This window comes from Diprion similis, chromosome 10 (genome assembly GCF_021155765.1).
Source record: "Diprion similis isolate iyDipSimi1 chromosome 10, iyDipSimi1.1, whole genome shotgun sequence".
In the NCBI taxonomy this organism is placed as follows: Eukaryota; Metazoa; Arthropoda; class Insecta; order Hymenoptera; family Diprionidae; genus Diprion; species Diprion similis.
In genome coordinates, this window is record NC_060114.1 from 15,352,496 (window position 1) to 15,374,300 (window position 21,805).

At 39.9% G+C, this 21,805-nt stretch overlaps 1 protein-coding gene across 3 annotated transcripts in view; it reads right to left on the reverse strand.

Annotated features, from left to right (window-relative positions):
• LOC124411175 (lachesin-like) overlaps nucleotides 1-21,805 on the reverse strand; it is a 222,130-nt gene that overhangs the window by 193,160 nt on the left and 7,165 nt on the right. For 2 of the 3 annotated variants that reach the window (XM_046890125.1, XM_046890123.1), the window contains exon 1: nucleotides 325-502. The exons of the other annotated variant lie outside the window; for it this stretch is intronic. The gene's annotated coding sequence lies outside the window, so the exon portion shown is untranslated. Of the gene's footprint in view, nucleotides 1-324; nucleotides 503-21,805 lie in introns of those variants that run through there. 3 annotated transcript variants of the gene reach the window in all.

Genomic DNA, 21,805 nt, shown 5'->3' on the forward strand with positions numbered 1-21,805 from the left:
CAATTTAAAATGAAAATGTCGACCCAAAACGCCGTTATTTGAGCAAAAAAACACCCTTTGAACGATTTTGAGATATTTTGAAAATGTTTCAGAAATTGTACTTTTTTTCTTTAAAAAATTTCCTTTTCTCTCTGTGAGAATAGTGAAAAAAAAAAATGAACGGCGGCAATCGATTTGACAGATTTCACCCCTATTTCAAATACTTGAAACTTATTTAATTCGCAGTATATTTTAAGAAAATTGTAAAAAACGAAAATCAAGATTATAAGCTTTAGCGTAGAAAAAAAAGTAAAGGGGTTGATAATTAATTATTGCGCTACATACCGAGGGGGTGAAATTTCTTCCCCAATTCTTTCGTCCCGTTTCCAGCACCGCTAAATTCACTGTAAACCTTCGCACTGATAATAATCGTTTTCAAACTTATTCATCCCTTCTCGCGTTTAATCTTGTATTATATCATCAATACTGCATTCAAAAACTTTTTCCCGCACATTCACCATCTCCATATTCATCCTCGGTTATCATTTACACGTGCTGAAATTACCCACGTGCCTACAAACTGTGGAATTACTACCTCAAAGAGTTCACTGTGTTTCTTCATCGCGGTAAAAATTCCACACAACAATGACACCCTGTGTGATTTTTTGTCAAAATATTACAAAGAGGGAGGAAAAAGAGCGAGCGAAAAATCATTCCAAAAGGACCTGATCAACTCCGAAAGTTGAAGAACAAAAAGAAAAAAAAAAAAAAAACCGCCCCGATCGCAAGAAACAAAAAATTCACCCCCTAATTTTTGTTTCGTTTATTTATTTATTATTTTTTTTTTTTTTTTCTTATTCTTGACACTTTTCACTCGCGCGTACTTTTTTTTTTCTGTCCAAAATTTATATCCTTCCTGATTTTTGCAAGCTCTGTTTTTTTATTTTTTTTTTTTTTTTACCACACCCTACAAATTACCGGGGTGAAACTCACTGTCTCCCCGATTCTCCGTCACCTCGCTATTTTCGGGGGTTGCTGCACTTGCCGACGAGGGTTGCATGTCCCGGATTATCCCGCGCGTGTTGCGTCCTCGTTCAGGAGGCGGTCGGCGGCGGACTAAACGCGACAGTTTCAATCCCGAAGCGCAGAGGGTTCGAAATGTTGCGAGATGCGCGCCGCGGCGGCGCTCTCGACTCTATTTTACCCTCGTGTGCGACTCCCTATGAGAACGGATTCTCCGTCTTATTAGCAGGACCGATAGTCGCGTGCGTTTCAGCGGTAAACGGAAAAATGAAAATTTGTAAAAACAAAAAAAAAAAATAAATACAATAAATCACCCTTTTCTTAAAAGGGCGAGTTATTTTTTTCAGTTTTCTACCCATCGATCCCAGTTATCCGGTGTTTTTTACCGCACTAGATTATCTTTTTCGTCAAAAAAACTTATCAACCCTCCGATGTAGGAAGAGAATTTTCTTCAAAAGATTGTTTAATTTTCAAGCTTTGCCACGTTATCCGATTTTGAGAAAAAAAAATAAAATAAAATTTCTCAATATCTAAACGTCAGGGAACACTTGTGTACAAAAAAAAAGTTCTAAAAAAAAAAAACCAGAAGTGCCAGAACTTTCAGGTTAGCCCGCGGTTCAAACGAATTGTGATTACATTTTCTGTCGTTATCGTGAATTTCAAAACATTTTTTAAGTAAAGAAGAACGGAGAAAAATCCTAAAATAGAAGGGTTACGATGCGATGTCGAATTTTCAAAGATTTTTAATATGATTGATGGAATTTTAAAATGCAAAAAATAGCGTTGATTTTTATGATCGTCGCTTATTTTTGTAATAGCAGTTTTGCTTTTACTTTTTTTTTTTACTGATCGACTAATGAGGTGAGAAAAGTATAGATTTCGGTCGAAAATGAATCTTTTCTCTTATCACAGAATTTTTATGAACCGTCAGCGAGCCTCTAGGGTCCAGAGAACGAGTTTTTAGAAATATTTTGTGTATATGCAAATCTTGAACGAAAAAATCTTGGATTTACAAAACTATTTGAATCGGCTGTTGAGACGATGAAAAGCACTGTATAAACACTGTTTTCACAGCTTGCTTTCATTATTTTTAAAGGGTTTGTTTCACCCCGATTCGATTGACTGTTTTCACTAAATTTTAACAAATACAAGTCAAGGGGTGTATATTCAAAAAATTGATGAAAAAACAACTCCGACTCTACATTTTTTTTTTCAGTGTAGACATCTAGCTTCACTTTTTCGTATATGGACAGAGAGACAATTTTTGTAATCTGATGAAAAGAGTGACAATGGATTTTACACAATGCAGTACTTTTGCAATTCTACTCGTGAAACTTTTTGAATAAATTAGCGTATTATTAAATTCCTGCAATCTGATGAAATCTCAAAATCTATAACTCTGAGAATAATCTACACTCGTTACGTATAGTCAAATCACCAGAAAATCCTATCTGCTTAAAAAGGGTTCCGTTAGAATAAGAATTCAAATATTTTCATAACTCAGAATGAAATCCGAAAATCTACGCTGAAAAAAATGTCCAATCGTTACAGTCGAATGAAAAGAAAATATTATGTAAAAAGGGTATCATCGTTACAGTAAAAATAAAATTATTTTTATAACTCGTATCATATCGCATAATATTAAAAAAAAAAAAAAAAAAAAAACTGGTAATCCACGTGTCCTAGATATTTTCTAATCACAGTTAAAAATATTTTTCAGTCACTTTTTACACGGGACTATGAAATTCATCTGTTACGGTAAAAAATATAAATAAATAGTTAAGAACGATCCTCTTCTTGCAATAACAAATAGGAGAAGAAAAAGAAGGAAACAAAAAAGGGAGAAGAAAATCTACGGGTAGTTAATTGACCCCAAGCCAATTGACAATTAGTGAATATTCATGGGAGAGTGGCGTGTAATTAGATACGCAACAACCATGACGAGCTGTTATCCGTGAGCAGCAACGCCTCCGCGCTTCTTGACGACGGTTCGAAGGGTGAGGCATCTCGTTTCGTCTCTAGCCGCCCCTAGCTATCAGTTCTTTTCCCCCCTAATTCGGCACAAATGAACGAATTAGCAATGAAATCCACCCTCGTATTTCGCCTTGCGCGGCTTGCAGCGTAGCTTTAGTATCAGGTTAATAAACTCGAAACTATTGGCCGCGGGAGATGGGATTGCGGGCGGATATCCGGGGGCGGGTGAAATATTTCTGCAGTGACATCCGTGCGGTGGGTGCCTACTTTGGAGAAAGTCGCGAAAGTCAGTGGATCCCGAGGTCGACAAATTTGCCGAAGGCTCACCTCGTTGTCTCGAAATTACTTCCTCTACTTTGGAGTATCAACCTCTTTGTCCGCATGCAGGCTTTTTCTAACCCTAATGGGAATTGAATTAATTACTTTGCCGAAACAAGTGCGCAAAATAGAATATTCCCGCACTAGTACGGGAATTAAATAGAATCATCTAATTACACTGCAAAAAAAGATATATCGATTTAATTCTTGGGTATGCAAAATCGAATTTTCCACACTCGTGTGGAAAAATATTACGCACCACATGTACGGAAATTACCTGTTTTGCGCACTGCAGTGAAACTTCAGTCGGACGGTTTTTCGAGGGGTATTGCAATACTGACGTGTAAACGAGAATAACGTTAGAGTGAAATACCTAAATGAAAAAATTTACAATTTTCGAAGAAAATCTTTTCATAGATGAGCTGCTGACTTGAATTCGCCAAAAAATTTTTGGAAGAGGAATAGGCACGTAAAGTCCAGTCAATCGCCTCCATCTTGGCCACCATTTTCTGATGAACCGAAATCGTGAGAAGTTTGAAACAAATACAAGTAAGTAGAAACGTTGATGTTATATGAAAAATGTATGACAATATTAGCGGGTAATACATTTGTTTATTAATATTACCGTTTCTACTTAATTATAATACGTCTTTTAAACTTCTTACAATTTCGGTTCGTCAGAATATGGCAGCCAAGATTGAGTCGGTTTACCGGACTCTGTTTTATAGGTTAGGGACTCTACGCTACACCATCGAGCGGTAGAAAAGTACACTAAACATGAAAACGCGCGCGCCATCTAGCGGTAGACAAGTTAGAAAGTTTCAATTTGCAAGTCTCAGCTGCCATGAAGTATAATTGAACAGAGAACAGCGCTATACGTAGAGTATAAGTGCAAAAAACGTGTAAACGAGAAACGTACAAGTGAAATATTTCCACATAATTCCCAGGCAGAAATTGCCAGGACCAAGAAAATTTAACGTTTAATATAAACGAGAAAAACCTAGAACACGTGAAACGTGTAACTGAGGTTTCACCGAAACTCTTCAATCCACCCCCCCCCCCCCCCCCCCCCCCACTGCGTTCACAAGGGTCAGCCTAATTCCGACCACTCATATTTTTCGATAATCCCCCACCGCCTGCTGTGACAGGAAAAATCCTCGCGATCACTCCGTTTTTTTTTTTCTTTTTTGTTTTTTTTTTTTATTCGTTACAAATCCTCCATCGAGTTGTTTATCTCTCCTTTTTTCTCTGTTTATTTATTTTTTTTTTTTTTCTATTTCATCTCTAATGGAAAAATTGAACCGACCATTCACGAGTAATACATGAAAATTTTTGGGAGAATAATTGCAGGTTACTGATTGGAAATATTTTACAAAAACGCTGATAACTTAGCTGAAACGATTCAAAAATTTTTTGGAAGATTTAAAATTGTACAGGATTAATTGAAAAGTTTCAGAAAAATTGGCTCACAGTTTAAGGAATTTCGAAGGATTTTAAAGATTTGTGAAAAGATTTTGTCATAAAAGGTTTTGGTGACGTATGAAAAATCGGTAGACGTCACACGTGTAGGTATTGAAGTATTGCAAAAATTTTCTTTCAACAAGATTTGAACAACAGCGTAAGATTTCAGGTATTACGAAAAGGCACCTTTAGTCGAATATTGAAAATTTGAAATAATTTTTTCTACAATACCTGTGCAGATCAGTATCAAAAATCAAGGATATAAACACAACAATCCATTTATTACGCGGTATAATTTTCCGATTACGAAGGAATACTTTCGTCGCGAGTCTATTTATCAATCGGAAATAAGCCGCGCGTTGCGTGTATAAAGAAAAAAGGATAAAGCCACGGAGGATTATAGGAAGAGGAGAAGAAAACGAAAATAAGAAAAGGAAAGAAGAGAGAAAAACTGTGGCTTTAATAGGAACGCCAGAGGAGAATGAAGTGCTTAACATTCTTTTGTCTCGCGGAGAGACGGCCTTATCTCTCCAGATCATATCAGCTAATTATTTCACCGAGGAAATATTGCCAATTTCGTATTCGCGTAGAGCACAATGAGCTTCTTCGTTTAATGGACAAAATTTTCTCTCCCCTTTCTCTCTTCCCTTTTACGCCGTTGCACAGAATGCACCGCAAACGGGCTCAAAGATTATTTTGCATCTCTATTATTTTCTTCAGTTTCGCAATTTGGTTAGTTTTTTTTTTTTTTTTTTTCTGGTTTTTCTTTCTTACCCTTTTTTTTCTTCAGCGAAATCCTTGCAGCGACTTCAATTCCGTTACACCGTTTTCGTCTGGTTGGAAAGTTATTTTATATAATAGAACATTTTATATAATATATTATACAAGAATTGATTTCGCTGAGTGAAAACTTTGCATGCAAAATCTTCTAGAATTTTGTCCAATTATTTTGCGATATTTATCGAGCAAAGAGGCGATCGACGTCGTTCAGTTTGTTATAAACAAAAAATTTTCCGACGTTATTTACCGATCTTTCATTTTTCCTAATAGCTTGTTATAATTAAGCTCATCCTTCAAGCCTCGTTATACTCGATTATAATACGCGTCGTTCATCTTTCCCATCCCCTTTAACGAGCGAAAACATTTCGCAATGCCTGCAGGGGGTGAAAAAAAAAATTTCCAATCTGTTTTCCCAACAACCAGTTTCAAACTTTCTTTCAATTTGATATATATTCAATGGTTGAACATTTTTTTGCCGATAATCATATTTGCTCGAAATCGTAAAGCATCGATAATTATATAAGAAATTAAGTGACTCGTCTCAGATTTTTCTTATCGCGAAAAATCTTCTTTTTTCAAACAATAATATTTATACATTTCACATAAATCTGAAATTTGGTAAACTATTTTTGTTGAAAATTTGCAAGGTAGCAGCGTCGAGTTTTCTTTTTTTTTTTTTTTTTTGAATCATCATTATTTATTTTACAATAACAAATGACTGATTTTTACTGGAAAATCGTTTTTTTTTCACTTCCGAGTGTTACCAAAAAATTAGAAAAAGAAAAACTCTCCGTTGCAACCTAGAGAAACTCATTAATATTAACGAAAAAAACTTTGGTTTTTTGATTTCAGATAATCCAGTGTTGATTTATGCGGTCCCCCGCAAAATAACTTTTTTTCGAAGCGCCTGCTAAGATTTGCTGCCATTGGTTTAATTCTTAATACTTTTCAATGAAAATTTAACACAATATTCTTCAGATGTTACTTCATCACGCACCGATTACGTAAATAAACTTGCATTAATCGTATTCTCTGAAAAAAGTTCTGAAAAAATCGCTTTTTTTAACCTTCAAAACCCCTCCGCCCACCTTAAAAAAGTAAAGCTTTGTGCCTCGTCGTTTATCTGACTATTTTTCGTTCGGAGGAGTTTCGCCCGAAATTCAGCGCTCTTTTCCCCATCCATTACAAAAAAAAAAATTTGAAACAGAAAGAAATGTAATGAAACTCGAGAAAATGAAACCTTCTAGTCTTTGATCTCGACGCGAGCCGTTGTCAAAAATCGAAGAGAGCTGTTTCATGCGCTTGACTTTACCGTGAAGTATAAAGAATAGGGATGAGAAGGAGGAGGAGGAGGAGGAAGTGACGAAGGCTGTATAACAGAGAAGGATAAGAAATGTAGGTAGGTATGGCTTTTTATATACAAAACATATATAATATAGACAATAAAACGCGTGGGGCGTAAAAACGGGGGCTGCTGTGCCGGACAGTAAACTGATTTAATTTTAGCTTTGTTATGAGTTGTCGCTGCGAACTCGAAGTACAATTAATTACAAAGCGAGTTTTCCGTAACTTTCACAACGTTTTCGCATTCTCGCGGAGGTAAAAAGGATCGATTATACGAAGCAACGACAAAAGGCGGCGTATAAAATGAAAAGGGCGAGACCTGTACTATAGCCTTGGCTGAAATAATTCAAAAGGTGACTAAAAAAAACAGACAAATTTTCCGCAATAATCGTCTGCAAGTACGTCCACGGGAGTGTAAAAACATACCTATTTTCCGTTGCAAATTAATTAATGATAAACATAAAGCTCGTCTCCTTTTTCACCGCTGGAAGCGAAGCTATGAGCTAATTAAGAGTTATAAAACCGGTAAAATGTTTTATCGTGTTATTTAGACAAGAAACTTTATCAAAATATTATTTCCCCTTTCCTGCTGAATTTATATTTTTATATATATATATATAGAGAGAGAGAGAGAGAGAGAGAGAGAGAGAGTCGCTCCCCTGTCGCGATGTAAGATTGTGGCTATATTTTCTAATTAAAAAGGAGAAAAAAAAGAAGCCACCCTTTTCACGCTGCATAAATCTCAACTTCTCAGGCATCTGATGTGTATATATACATACATATATTTATTTTTTTTATTTTTTTTTCACCGTCGTTAGACCTTTTTTTCAACTTCCCTCAGCATCCCGTGATTTCATCTCTAATTACCTACGGTCGTTGCCTTGATTTCGATTCCGACCGAGAGTATCATTTGTCTCGTCGAACGATCGCTCGACGTTTTGAAATTAAGACAAATTGAATTTTCTCCTTCTAATTCCCCAGCACTTTTCTTTTTTTTGCTTCTTACAGTTACATAGCCTCTTGTTACGAACAAAGAGTAAAAGCCTTAGGTTTCAATGTTTTGTTGAAAAAACAAAAAACAAATGTTTACCATCAATTAAAAATTCACCTTTTTTTATGTTTAATGTTATTCATTCTGCAATTACAGTAAAACCGCATTTACACGTTTCAGGCATGGACGGATTTCTCGTAAAATTTTGTGAAATGCTTTAATTAATAACATCAATCGATTCTACCAGAGTGAAAAAAATGACAAGATGATACTCAAAAAGCCACTGAAAATCATACATTTTTCATTTTCCAATGACGAAGGTTGGGAATTTTCAGGTAAAATTTCACTCCAACGTTATTCTCAGTCATACGTCAGTACTCCCATACCCCTTGAAAAACGTGTAACTTAAGTTTCACTGAATATACAGGGTGTCCCAGCTCCAAGTGACCAAACTTATAGAGGTTATATGGGAGGTCGAACTGAGTAAATTAAAAATAAAGTTAAAAATCTCCTACTAAGCGCCGGCATATAGGCAACCGAGTATACTAAGCGCCGGCACGTAGGCAACCGAGTACACAGCTCAACGTAGATAAATGATAAAGTTATTTCCATCGCACGTCCTCGTTATTGAGTTTGGCGAAAATTCAATTTCAAGAGTGTTTTTTCGTTTGAAATTCGTGAATTTTAAAGCGTTATGTTTTATATTAGTAACCAAGCGCACATTAACAAGACTGATAACCGCTGCCTTCGGTATACTCGGTTGCCTACATGCCGGCGTCTAATATGCTCGGTTTGCCTACATTCCGGCGCTTAGCGGGACTTTTTTAATCGGACGTATCTCGCGAACGCGACTTCGAAGACCACGTGTTCTTTGGGTTGATTTCCTCAGTTCAACCTCCTCTATAATCCTTATCAGTTTGGTCACTTGGAATCGGGACACCCTGTGTATTGAAGTGATGAAAACGCATTCGGTGAATGGAATAAACGGCTATAATGATAATTACGACTGCGATCAATAAATGAGGCATTAGTTATTCTGCGGAGTTGGTATACAGGAGCGTAAGTGTCGCAAATGTGGACTCGATTTAGTTCACGGCTTTTAAATTCCGCCACTAAAACACCCCCGGTCTAATAGTGGTTGGTTCATGTTCCGTAATCTATATCCCATCTTTATCGGAAACGGATAAAACAACCTGGGTAACAAAAGGAGAACATCACCAAAGGCACTTTCCAGCTTACGTTATTAAAAACAAACGAGGCTTTCGAACCTCCCTGGAATTTCTTTTTGCGCACCTGCGAGCACTAAACTTCGGGCTTTCCGGAGCTTTTTATTTAACGAATTCGTGAGCAAATTTCGATCACACCTAGCTAAGATGTCAAGAATTCGAGGAAAAGACGTCTTATTATTAAAAAGTTGAAATAGATTTGAAACTAGGCTTTTGTATCCGATTTTACTTACATTTTTGGCCTTGGTTTGCTCAGCGTGCAGATTCCTAGAGATCACCTAAAAAGAGGTGATCATTTATAATACTGGAAACAGATTCGTGCGTTCTAGTTTAATTTCGATTTTTCAGCCGAATTTTTAGACGTTCTTGAATCAAAGTCTACTCAAAATTGAACCTGAAAATTATTTGATCTAGGCAATTCCTTCTCATAATCATTATACGACTTTTTAAAATTACGCTCTGCACAAAAATTGCCAATATGAACTTTTACACGTACCTCTAATAATATGAATCTCTAAATAATTTAGATGAAACGAATTATCGTAACTTCCTTCGATTATTTCGTATTTCTTTGAAACGGTGCATTTGGAACCAAAATTTTGTAATTTCAGTAAGTAGTCTTAACAGCGGAAAAGTTTTGTTAATAATTCATAGTTTCATTCAAAATATTTCACAATTTCAAGCGAAAATTTACATCAAATATAGGTACAACTTAATAAATAAGAAAATGATAATAATTCATATTCTAACCCCACAAATTAATATTATACTGCACCGTTCATGAGAGTGAAAAACAAAAACCAATTATAAGGAAAAGTAATCAATTACACTCGATAAATCGTAAAAAAAAATACTGTACTCAATCGAAAATCCATTATTTCTCTTAATTCTTATTGACCGCGCAAGACGCGTGTCGCGATACGTTATTCAGGGTTGATATATAAAATACCTGATTCGGCGAATGAAACGAGGCGAGCAGAACGATGCAGAAGCTAGACGTGAAGGTTCCGAGGCAGGGGTAGCCGTTCCTTTGAAATCTGTTTAGAAGGACGGCGAACATATTGCGCCCTCCTCCCCTATTTCTCGTAGCTCGCCTTATTTAACCCAACACGCATCCCCCCCTCCACCCACGAAGCGCAGACGACGAGTACACGAACCCACGTCGCGTTAAAAAATCACCCCCAGCCGCGCCATTAGTCGGGCACCTCGTGCGCACCCTCTTCTGGTAGGATTTCTGGTCGCGACGTACGAGCAGCGAGCGTAGCGGTGACGTCGCGTCGCGTGGAAATAGCTCTATACACCATTTGACGAAGAGGCATAGCGAGCTTCGTGGGGCGGGGTCTTGGGGTTTCATGGGGGGGGGGGGGGGGACGCACTCCGCCACGAACGAACTCTCCCCCTCCCCCCCTCCTTCGAGATGTGGACCCCCAAGAGAAAAATGGACGCGCTGGATGAGGCCGCGGAGAAAAAGAATCGCGCTAAAAAATGCCATCCGACAGTCGGTATGAGGCGCAACCCCCTTTTGTATAATATGCCAAAGTGCAAAGAGAGGGGGTTGAGTAAGAGAGTGAGAGAGAGAGAGGGGGGGAGAGAGGGATGAGGGTGAGACTGGCGCGAGTTAAATGTGTGTTATATAAGAAAAAACTTTTCTCAACCCCCCTCGCACCCCCTGTGATATGTATATGTATATATATATATATATATACGTTTCAACTTGGTACATTACTCGGGCTATAATAACACTTTTGAGTATAAGACGGTTTCATTAATTCCAACACCCGTTTTTCACCCCCTCTTCTCTTAACCCCGTTTTGAATTTGGGGGTGAAATGTGGGCATTTTTGTTGAATAATGCGAGCAATAATTCTAGAATCTCATGAATCAGTCTGATTATATACGCTGGATTTTATTTAAGAATATAGTTTTTTTTACTCAAAGTAAAGGGTGAGGACGTGTATAATTGAACCAAGGGGTGGACCACTTTTTTATATCACACTTTAAATCTCTGAAATCGTTTGTATTTCCGTTAAATCAACTGAATTAACGAAATGTTTGAAATCATGTGAAATTCATGAAATTCTGTGAATTCGTCTGAATACGTACCTACTTTTGAATCATGTGAATTTTTGTTAAATTGCATGAAGTCATTTGGAATCATGCAGTTTTGACAACTTTCTGAGAAAGTGATCCAAGAGGAATTGACGATGAATTTATTGACGAATAAAACAAATTATTAATTACTTATCTGCAGGATCCTACAATTGCAATAACGTTATACATTTTTAATCGTGAAATAGTAGAATAACATGACTTTACCTGATGAGATTGTCACTTTGCAATGCGTCATCTGATGGAAAAAATTCAAACTAATTTAACCAGACTGACAGCTAACCGTTGACCGTGTTTTTTGGGGTGAGGATGGTTGTACAGGTATATTATTGATTACGTTTCATTAGTGTAAATGACTTGAGTAATTGTAAGCCCTAAAAATTATGATTTACCTCGATTAAAATGAAAAACTTTCGTTATGTGGTGATAAAATGTCGCTGACAACCAGGTTTCGATTTACCTCCATTAAAATGAAAAGCTTAGGTTATGTGGTGATAAAATGGCGCTGAACGAAACCAGGTTTCGACGCTACGAGGAAATTTTCCAATAATCGTAGAAACGATGATATGTTCACAGTTTAAATTCGGTGTCTTCTTAACCTTCTCCGACATATCGTGTGAAGTTTTCTATCCAGACGTAACAAGATTAGCTTCAGTGACACTATTTGAAGCTTTGTTCCAGAAGGTTTTGTCCCGTCAACCCTGCAAGACTGAGAGAAGTGAAACGGCTGAGAGACACCGAGTTTGCAGGAACCCGTTTCGAGTCTCTCAGTCACTAATTACTCAATCTTGGTTTCCGCTTCCGCTAAATCCCGCGCCATGTTCATCATAACTCACGAGGCGCGTAGCTCCGCGAAGCGAAACTCGAATAACAGAATAATCCATTCTCTTGAGGATTAGCCTTCAGGCATACGCGAATGCCAATTCTATGTTAGAAATCGCGAGTCTTGCCGAGCTGTGTATAATACATTAGCCTTATGCTCTCCGCAGGTGCAGGTGACTGGGAGCTTGCAACGTCTCTTGTCGATTCGACTCGTCAAATTCTCAATGCAAAGCTGAAATCTACACTCCGTAATTCCGATATTACGCAACCCAATTATTATCAATGCCTACTTAGAGTGACATCTGTCAGATGCATTGTGTCGATTCGAACATTGCGTTCGTACTGCCAGACTATTGTTGAAAATAATTCATTGTCAGACGCGGCTGGTGAAAGATAACCTCAAATTTTCCCTTCACAATTGAGTGAAAAGACCGCAGATGCTTCGGCACGTAAAGAAACCTCGATAATTAATTGAAGATAATCACTCGGGTAAACGCGTTCTTGATAACCAATAACTCTTCTTTTTTTCCCGGACAGTAATTACACAGAACCACAAATTGAAAAAAAAATTGCGGAGATGAATACACGTCTCCTATGCGTATTTTGGGCTGCTGAATTCGAATTGTCGAGATTTTCCTGCAAACGCAAAAAACGTACTGAAAATAGATTTTTCTTGGATGTTATTTTATTTGAAAAAATTCTGACATGTCTACATCAATTAAATTCTCATTCTTAAATCAAAAAACCTAAAAACCCGCGAACTCTGACGTATGAATCTCGATACCATAGACCCTAGACCTAAACCCATCAACCTCAAACGCACATGCAAAAAATCCTAACGTGCTGGAGGTAGATGCTCAACGAATTCGAATTGAGTATCCCAAAATACGTACAGGAAACATGCATTTATCCCCCGCAATTTTTTTTTTTTTTTTAATTTGTGATCCTGTGTTACAAACTGTTGAAATTAAATCTTTAATAGACTTTTGATGCCACAATTTTATGACAACAAATGTCCCAATATCTCCTTAATTTTGCATTTGTCATTTTCGTCATTTTTATAATTTTCATCTGATTTTCAATTCTTCCGGTTGGTGATCGATAGATAAGGGTCCGATAAAGAGATCCAGACAAAGAGACTCCGCTTAAAGATCGATCTCCGCGTTTGAGAAGCCCTTAGGGTGATTTGTAGCGACAGTATATATTGTGCGAACCGTAGCGTCTGTCGGATGACGAGAAATAAAACGTCGAGGATGAGATTCACGAGGGCTCTTACAGGGGCGAAGGCGAAGTCTAGGCGCGAGCCATTGTTAAACGCGTAACAAAAGGTCTTCACTTCTCTGCGGATGTATAACGGCAGAGACGGTAATGGATACAAAACGGAACGAGCCAAGAGCGGATAGTATAACTGATGCGTTGCAGAGTTTATAGTCAGATGTTAGTGTCACGACGAATTGTGTGAGTAACCTCCCAGAGATTTCACGCGTCCCGAGTAACGTGTCAAGTTCAGAGCCTCGCCTCGCCCCGAGCCATCATGTTTTGCGCCATCGGATGCTTGAATCCAGGAGGTCCTTGCCGTTTTTGCAACAAATTCCACAGCCTAATCCGAGAGGATTACAAGGCGCTCTGCATTTTTGTCCAAAAAAGGCATCCGGCTCTTCAGATTCACTCCATATCGCCTCAGATTCTGAATTTTGGAAACCAGTTTCCAAAGCTTCGGGCTTCCACCTTCTGCCCGCTTAATCTTCCGGCTGGTCCCCGATTTCCCAAAAAACACCAGACACGTCGTGCCAGTACCGCCTTGCAGTTCGCCAAAGCGGATTAAAACGACTCGCCGGTCAATTTCCCACCCTTTTTTTTCCACCAGGAGTGCAGGATCGTTAGCGGGTCGCGTGCGGCTTTTTGCGACCCGCCAACGGAGTCGCGCCCCGGGTCTGCAGAGGGTAACGGAAACTCTTTAGCGCCCCGGAGATCCATCGCTGGGGGTTGTTATCGTTCCGCGTCATCGCCGCCCAAACTTGACTCCAGGGAATTTCTCTCTCTCTCTCTCTCTCTTCACTTTGCGAACCACCACCTTTCCGCGAAAAAAGGACTAAAAGAGAAGAGCACTGGCTGCAATATTTCCGAAACCTTTTGCCATCGGGGCGTCTATACGGTGACACCCTTCGACTCCCGACGACGTGCGGATGACTGGAAGTTCGAGCTACGCATCGACGTTAAAAGCTGCAAGGGTGGAAATTTTCTGTTAAGTGAATTTTGATGCGTGTCTCATACGGTGCAGGAACGACTCGCCTTTCACCTACAACTGCGTATCAAGTCATGGGGTAAGCGGAGACCCTTTACCACCCGACATGCATTCGATGGTGTGTTTCTATCGTGTGTGAGTTGAACCGATCTTAAACTCAAGGGAATTGTTAGTTTCTCTGCGGGACGGGAATGCCGGATAATCCTTTGATCGCGCAGCTGATGCCTTTACGCTTTGTGTTTAATCAAGGGATGCGAACGTTTGCCGTACCGCAGAGTAAATCGTTTCTGTATCCTGCGACTTTCCTGCTTACCTACGTACAATACTATGTCTTCTGGAAAGATTCCGTAGCGTATTTTCATCGATTATGCTTCAAATTAAAACCCGGTTGCTACTTGTTTAGTCAAAGTACTTAACCCGCGTAGGTCAACGTCATGCTTCAGAGGCGCCATGTTTCCGTCAGGGATGAAGAGTAAGATGGAATCCCGTCTTGCAAATTAAATCTGGTCCCCGAATCCACTCGACTTTTAATCCATCAAAGAACGAGCCTGAGACGATGAAACAATTCGCGCGATTTTGAAAAACAAGAAGATTCATTCCCGAATCACCGGACTCGGGATTATCGAACACTCTGCTAATCAGTGAAATTGACTCTAGTCATCCCTTCTGTTGAACCTTTTCCTCGTAATAACCAAAGCGCTTTTCTCCTCACTCTGTGAGCCAGCATCGCGTTATTTCTTGCCTTATGATAGAGTCGAGTAGACGTACGACTCGTTGCAACTTCCCCTTATTTCGCGGGTTGAAACGGGGGATGGGATGAGTAATGAGAGCAGCTCTCGCTAGCAGAGGTCCTCCAGTGATCCTGAGGGAGGTAAGAAAAGCACTCGAAAGAAGATCAGGAAGAAAATTCCCCGGAGTCAAACGACAGAGGCGGGGACAGAAGAAGGTCCTGGAACCTGGAACGATACAGGCGCAGATAGCGAGCCTGACAACTTGTTCGATGCTCGGGGAAAGTTTTTACATTTTCCCAGGTCAAACATCGCCTTCCCCTCTCCTGCCTCCTGGATCTCCCGCGGGACCAAACACACGCCTGAAATCCCACCCCGCTGTCACCAGTTTTTGGCTCGAGTTTTGACAACACGTAGCGACCGTGTCACCCGGAATCCTCTCCCGACAAAGCGATTGACACTATCTGAATGAGCCCACTCGTCCAGGACTCGACTGGTTAACGGAAAACCCTTTAGCCTCGTGCTTTTCCGCCCTTGACAAATGACGAGCAGACCCTATGCCGTGGATCTTATCAAGCCTTTGAGCCGTCAGAAGTCACGGCACGTAGATTAATCGCCTCTTGATGGGGGTGGCAGGTATTTTTGCCGAAAAACCAGATACGATATTTCGGCAGACCTCATTATTGAACTTCAAGAAAACTTTCCACAAGATTCCATTTTTCCGGATTTCCATAAATCCTAGTTCTTAAATAGGGAAATATCGAATCAATAAGACCTCGTTTTGGGACTCAATTCACCCTCGGAAGCCTCGGTTGCAATATTTTCGGTTCGGACTTCAATCAATCCTTGAGGTTTACTTTTTTCGAGTTACGCAAATTCGAGGTTCTATCTGTAAAGATCTGGAATGTGTTAAAGGGACACGCCGGTGAAACTTTATAATTTTTTGATTAGCCTGAAACTTATACTCATAATAATGCTTCAAAATATTACTTAAAACAACCTCATAAAGTGATGTTCTTCGAAAAGCTCTTTGCACCACAATATTAGTTGAAAAAAATTTCAAAAAAATTCATAGTTATAATCGTAGAAGCGATGGAGAACAAGAGTTGCTGTGAAAATTACGATCTGACAAGTGACCACAAAATTCTTGGCTTCTACACGAGTCCACTCTGTCATTCTCTCAAAATGCAACCGACCCCGAAGACAATGGACCCAGATATTTCGCAGGATGGAACATCGCACCCTTCGCCCTTTCCTCGGTTCTTCACCACTGATTGGATTAGTTCTCCTCGGGCATGCAGGCGAGAGTCTCTTAGTCAATAGGAATTTTCGTTTGACCCGTACACTCCGCGTATTAAACCTTCTTCAGTGACTGACGAAGACGTCTCACCACGTAAAACTGAGTGAAAAACGGAAAGGTTCTTTGCGCTGATTACAAGCTTCACCATCTTCTCAGACACCCATCGTGTTGGCGTAAGGTACTCTTGTTTTAATCTTCCAAGAGCCATGCGCTATTTCGCCTTTGCTGGCCACGTCTAGTACCATCTCTTCCATAAAACATCTCTACTAATTAACCCCTGTATTTAGTCTGCTTCCGTTAAATTAATCTTTGCGGTGCTAAAACCCTAGAAAACGATCTGACACGCGCATCAATTCACCTACGGATCATCATCACAACATTCGCAGAAATTTGGAAAACACCGAAACTGCTCGTCTCTGAGGGTGAATTGAAAGTGATGTACAAAGTGTTTCCGAGTAAACACACCGGTAAGTTGGGTTGCCTACCACTGGATTAAACAAATATCGGTAAAACAGAACTACCGAGTTATCGGTAGGTAGCGTGTTTAAAGTCCTCGCGAGTAATCTGGAACTGGCCGTGTTGCCAAGTTCTGTGGATTTGGCTAAGCAGTTGCTTCGTTGTTTGTAAAGCGATTATAGAACTCAATTTGACTTGAGTGTTTATATTATTTTACTATGATAAGTCTGTTTTACCGATATTCGTCCTCCTCAGTAGTAGGCAACCCAACATACTGAGACGTTTACTCAGAAACATCCTGCATATCTCTTTGCTGAATCCCGGCTGTCAGAGTGCCGCAAATTTTTCTTATCAATTCTTAAATAGAAACTGATCCAGAGGCAGCTGTGATTAGAGGCAAAAATTAACGCGTTGCTGAAACATCGCTTACCTATTCACAGTGTCTTCTACCCAGTGTTCGGTAAATCTTTCGAGTGAGAAATTTGAACAAAATTTCTGGCACCGAACAGGGACTAAAGCAGAGATCGGAAGGAAGTATATATGCATAGGGAAATGTATGCGCGGCCTGTTTGATCGCCGGGGGTTTTTGAATGCCCGGTTTGGGACGCTCGGCGTCAGCCTACAAGGCAATATAATATTGAAATAAGCTCTGCCCCGTGCTTCCGGCAAAGCTCTCCGACCAACACACGCCTTAATCCCCGTCAAACACCGCGGCCTGTAGTTCGTTCTGTAAGCCGTTTTCGGTGAAAGTGTGCGCGAGTGAACGGGACGAGGTCTATCAAACGAAAATTGGGTGAAATATTCATCGGCGAGAAAGAGAAGGAGCATATATACCTACTGAGCGAAGGTATTAGTTTGAGGTAAAAGTTTACCCGCGCTTTTCAGAACTGCAGTAGGAAAATCTGCCCTTTTGCATCCAGCCACCCTCTGGCGCGAGAATATAAACGGATCAAAGAATTTTCACCGCTACGCGCTTCGAGGTATGTGTAAGAACGATTGTGTTATTAACACCTCGAGAAACCCTCTATTTTACGAAACTGTTTGCACTTATTAATTATTATTCTCGCCGTTATTTATATATCCGGGCAAATTTGATTCCTCACTTAAGCGAACGCACCTCAGACGATTTTCATTCGTTTTTTTTTTCACCGCCTAAACGTGGCCAAGAATGGATAATTTCTATCGACTTTAAAAATTAAATATTAAAATTTATATATTCGTAAGCCACGAGGATCAGCTCTGTCAAAATATGAGAACAGAAAATTTCAGAATTACGGTTAAAGAAATAAACGCTCAGATATCCAGGCTTGATTTCAAGTCGCTACGAATTTGTAAAGAAATCTCGTAGATTTGTTCGGTTTCGTTCGTTATGCGAAGACTGGTTTTATTCAAAAAATCTATTTTCTACATATTGACTGTATCAACAAACAGCAATATTGATTAAACTACTGATAAAAATTTTGTTTCCATCTATTCATAGAAAATGGTCTTCCGAATAAAATAAACACACGTTGAGTCAAATCGAACAAACTTACTTAATTTTTTACTATTTGGCACGATTTTAAACGAAGCATCAATATAGATCCAAGCTTTCATTTACAATTTCAGGTCCATAATTACCGGTTTCACTCTTCACAACTATAACTCTGTATCTATAAATTGACCAGATTTCAATAAAAATGTGAACAATAAAAATTTTGTGTTCATAAATTTGACCTCAATTTTGAAGAAAACAACCCTGTCTATCATACCGAGGTCAAGAATCGCATTTTGCGTGTTACGTTCCGCAGGACCTCCTCCACCAGGATACTGAAAGGCGGAGCCTTGGTTCAGCAGGTATTAAACCGATCTGCATCGAGTGTTTCGTGCTCACCGTCAGGGATGACGGCCTCGACAAACAACATGTAAATCTAACGGGGAGGCGAGTCTCTGCGCCAAAAACAGCAAGGGCCGAGTAATTAGACGGCTCGTTTCGGGGGCGACCTTTGAACCTGATATAACCGTGTTGGAGTCGTGCAGTCATGCATATCGGTCGACAGGCACCCCGATACGGCGTATAATTTATTCTCAGGTGTGTGTATATGCACGACAGCAAATGCTGTCCATGTACATCGACGTATTACGTTTGCCCAACGTCGCGTCGTCGTCGCCTCGTCACTGACGGCAAGGCCTTGCAGCTCTTCGTCCCGTCCACTTCAAAGGCTCCCGAGGCTACCAATCGACGCCCCTAACGTCGATGAGAGCTCCTCATCCCCTTTGCCGGAAGCTTCTTGAGGATTCATTCCCCGCCAATCTCGATGGAAACCGTTTTGTGCCCCGGAAGCATTGATTTGGAACCGCTTTTACGGAAGTGTTTCAAAATTTGAACTACCTGTATTAATGGTATTAATTGGTCGTATACTTTTGATCGATTTAAAAATTGTTTCAAAAGAGATCAATCAACTAGTTGAGATTATTTATCGAATCAAAATTTGGATGTACATCTATTTTCAGCTTTAAAATTTGAAGTTCGAAATTCAAAGTCGTCATAATCGCAGCTCACTGCGTTAACTATTGTTGTATAAAACTAAATATTATCAACTAATAGAACTTTCGTTTCACTTCTATTTAACCAAGGAATCGTTATGGTTATATTGCAGAAGAAAATGAATTATCGAGCGTCATTTATTGTACGTGCCTATAATGGAATTGTATACAGAAGGAGAAGTGAATGGGACGATTTGAGACACGTGGAAACTGGAGGTAACAATGAATTGTTCGAGCGTGGGATAAACGCCGTATAAGATATAATCTTGGCTTCTCCAATTTCGAGCTGTGTTTAGATTATGTATATATATGTAAAGATATTTGGGAAGCACTGTTACACCCGCAAGCTGCTAATAAAATCTCCCCAACCCCTGCATTTCATCTCACCGACCTAATTTGACAGATTTATTGAATGCCGTCCCATAATATATCAGCAAATCCACTTCGCTCCAGGTTTAGGGAAATTTTTAGGGGATGAAAAAAAAAAAATGTTACCCTGTAGCACGACGGACGCGCCACGGAAGCTTCCGGCCGTCAATAAATCGAGTCAGGCTAAGGAAATAAGGGAAAACGGGACTGAATGGGACGGGAAAATGTCACCAATGCTGTACGCGGCGCGGTCGCTCATGATATCCCGGTGAAAACTATAACTCTTTGACATACGTAAATTAATCAAAGTAAATAGATTGTTTGCAAGTGAATTTAGTACCTTTTTTTTCACCGAAAGGTCTAATCGCCTCGGAAAATTTTTTCTTTCTTTTTACTGCAACATTTCAGAATTCCTAATCATCTGCTGTCCTGTCGTCATAAGAATGAGGAAGACTTCCGTATCTATTTGTGATCCTTGGTAAAGGATTCGCACCGCAATTCGTCCCGGATTACCTGCAGGAGCGAGCTTAACTCGCCACGGATCTATTTCCTACGTTTTAGGGTGTTATAGGTTATAAGGGTTGTGTTTATCGGGGCTAAGTTGACAGCGCAGCTCGACTGCGAGGAATTATCGGCGAATCGCACTGTTATAGCCGGGGTGACAAGGGAATTTCGGCTGTTTTATCCCGTGGGAAAATACGCCGGGTGAGGTACACGTGAGGAGGGGTCGAGGAGCGATGAGACGCCCGTTTTCTCCCGTGTTGTTCGGCCCGCGAGGCGTCGCGACGCCATTCCTCTGCTCTGTTTTATCGACTCTTTATCTTTTAACCGCGCTCGTACATAACGAGCCTTCCCCAACGCAAAGAAACGATGCCTCTTAAAGCCCTCGAGCTATTCGAGAGAGCTTTGACGGCAAGTTGCGTAAAGCCGACGAAAATCACGACTTTCTCTTCTCTCCCCGAATTCCGAAAGAATACTTTCTTCCAGACTCTCGAGTCGTTGACACACCTAAGTGCGGAAATCGGTTTATCGAACAAACAAACACCTCTTTGTCGAGACCAGATTTTTCGCGGCTAATTTTATCGAGGCGCCAATAAGATCGACATCAAATGCATCGGTCCAATTCATTTACACTCTTTTCAACTGATTTCCGAGCGCTTTGAACGATTCTCAGTGATTTCCGGATCGAATGAAATCACAAGAAATCACTCAGAGTCACAAATCATCGAAGATCAATGAACATCGTTTTCTTGACGAGAAATCAACTGAAGCACGTGATAATCTTGAAGTTGATAGAATGTTAATGAATTGAAACCATTTGACGTGTATCAAAAACTTGCAACGATTTCCGTGATTTGAAACGCTTACCGAGCAATTTCATTTATCTCGATTGACTTCTGGCTCCTTTAATAGCTATTTATGTGACATGCCCGTAAGCCGCCTGTTTTTTTTTTTTTTTTGGCAAGGATAAAGATTTCAGGACGAGCTGAAGATGAACCGGAAGCGAGTACTGAAATTATCCGAACCCAAAAACGGTTTACGGGCATGCCACATATAATATTTTTTACGGTATGGGCATTGAAAAGCAAAACGAAGAGTGAGGTTATGTCGCGATCTGTTCGACGAAGCTACTTTATTCGGCAGTTTGGGATGCGCACTTCGAACTGCGCATCAAAACTGCAGAATAAAGTCTTTATTCCGCAAGTTTGTTCGCTGCCGTATAAAGCGTCAGTTTACGGAACGAAAACTGCCACAAAAAGTGGACTTTTCAATACCCATGCCGTAAAAAGAATATTTCAGTCACACAAGTTTCTCTGATTTACAATTTGACTTCCAAGCATTAAATTGATGGTTTCTTAGAGTGAATGGTTCCTCGAATTTTCTTCCAAGACAGAAGCTGAACATATTGATGAACCGTTTACTTCCAGCGATCGGAAAGCTCTGCATAAAAATTCGTTCGAATGATTAACCTCGAAAGGCAAAAACTGCAAAGCGAAATTTCAACCCGTTCCCATATCCGTCGCCATGGCTATGGAACAAATCAATAAAAGCTGGAGCAGGGACTCCAATTGTTCGGCAGTAATTACTCAAAATTGAGTAACGCGAAGAGGAAATTTTACGAACGAATTCGTGAGCGGCATGAAGAACAAAAAAA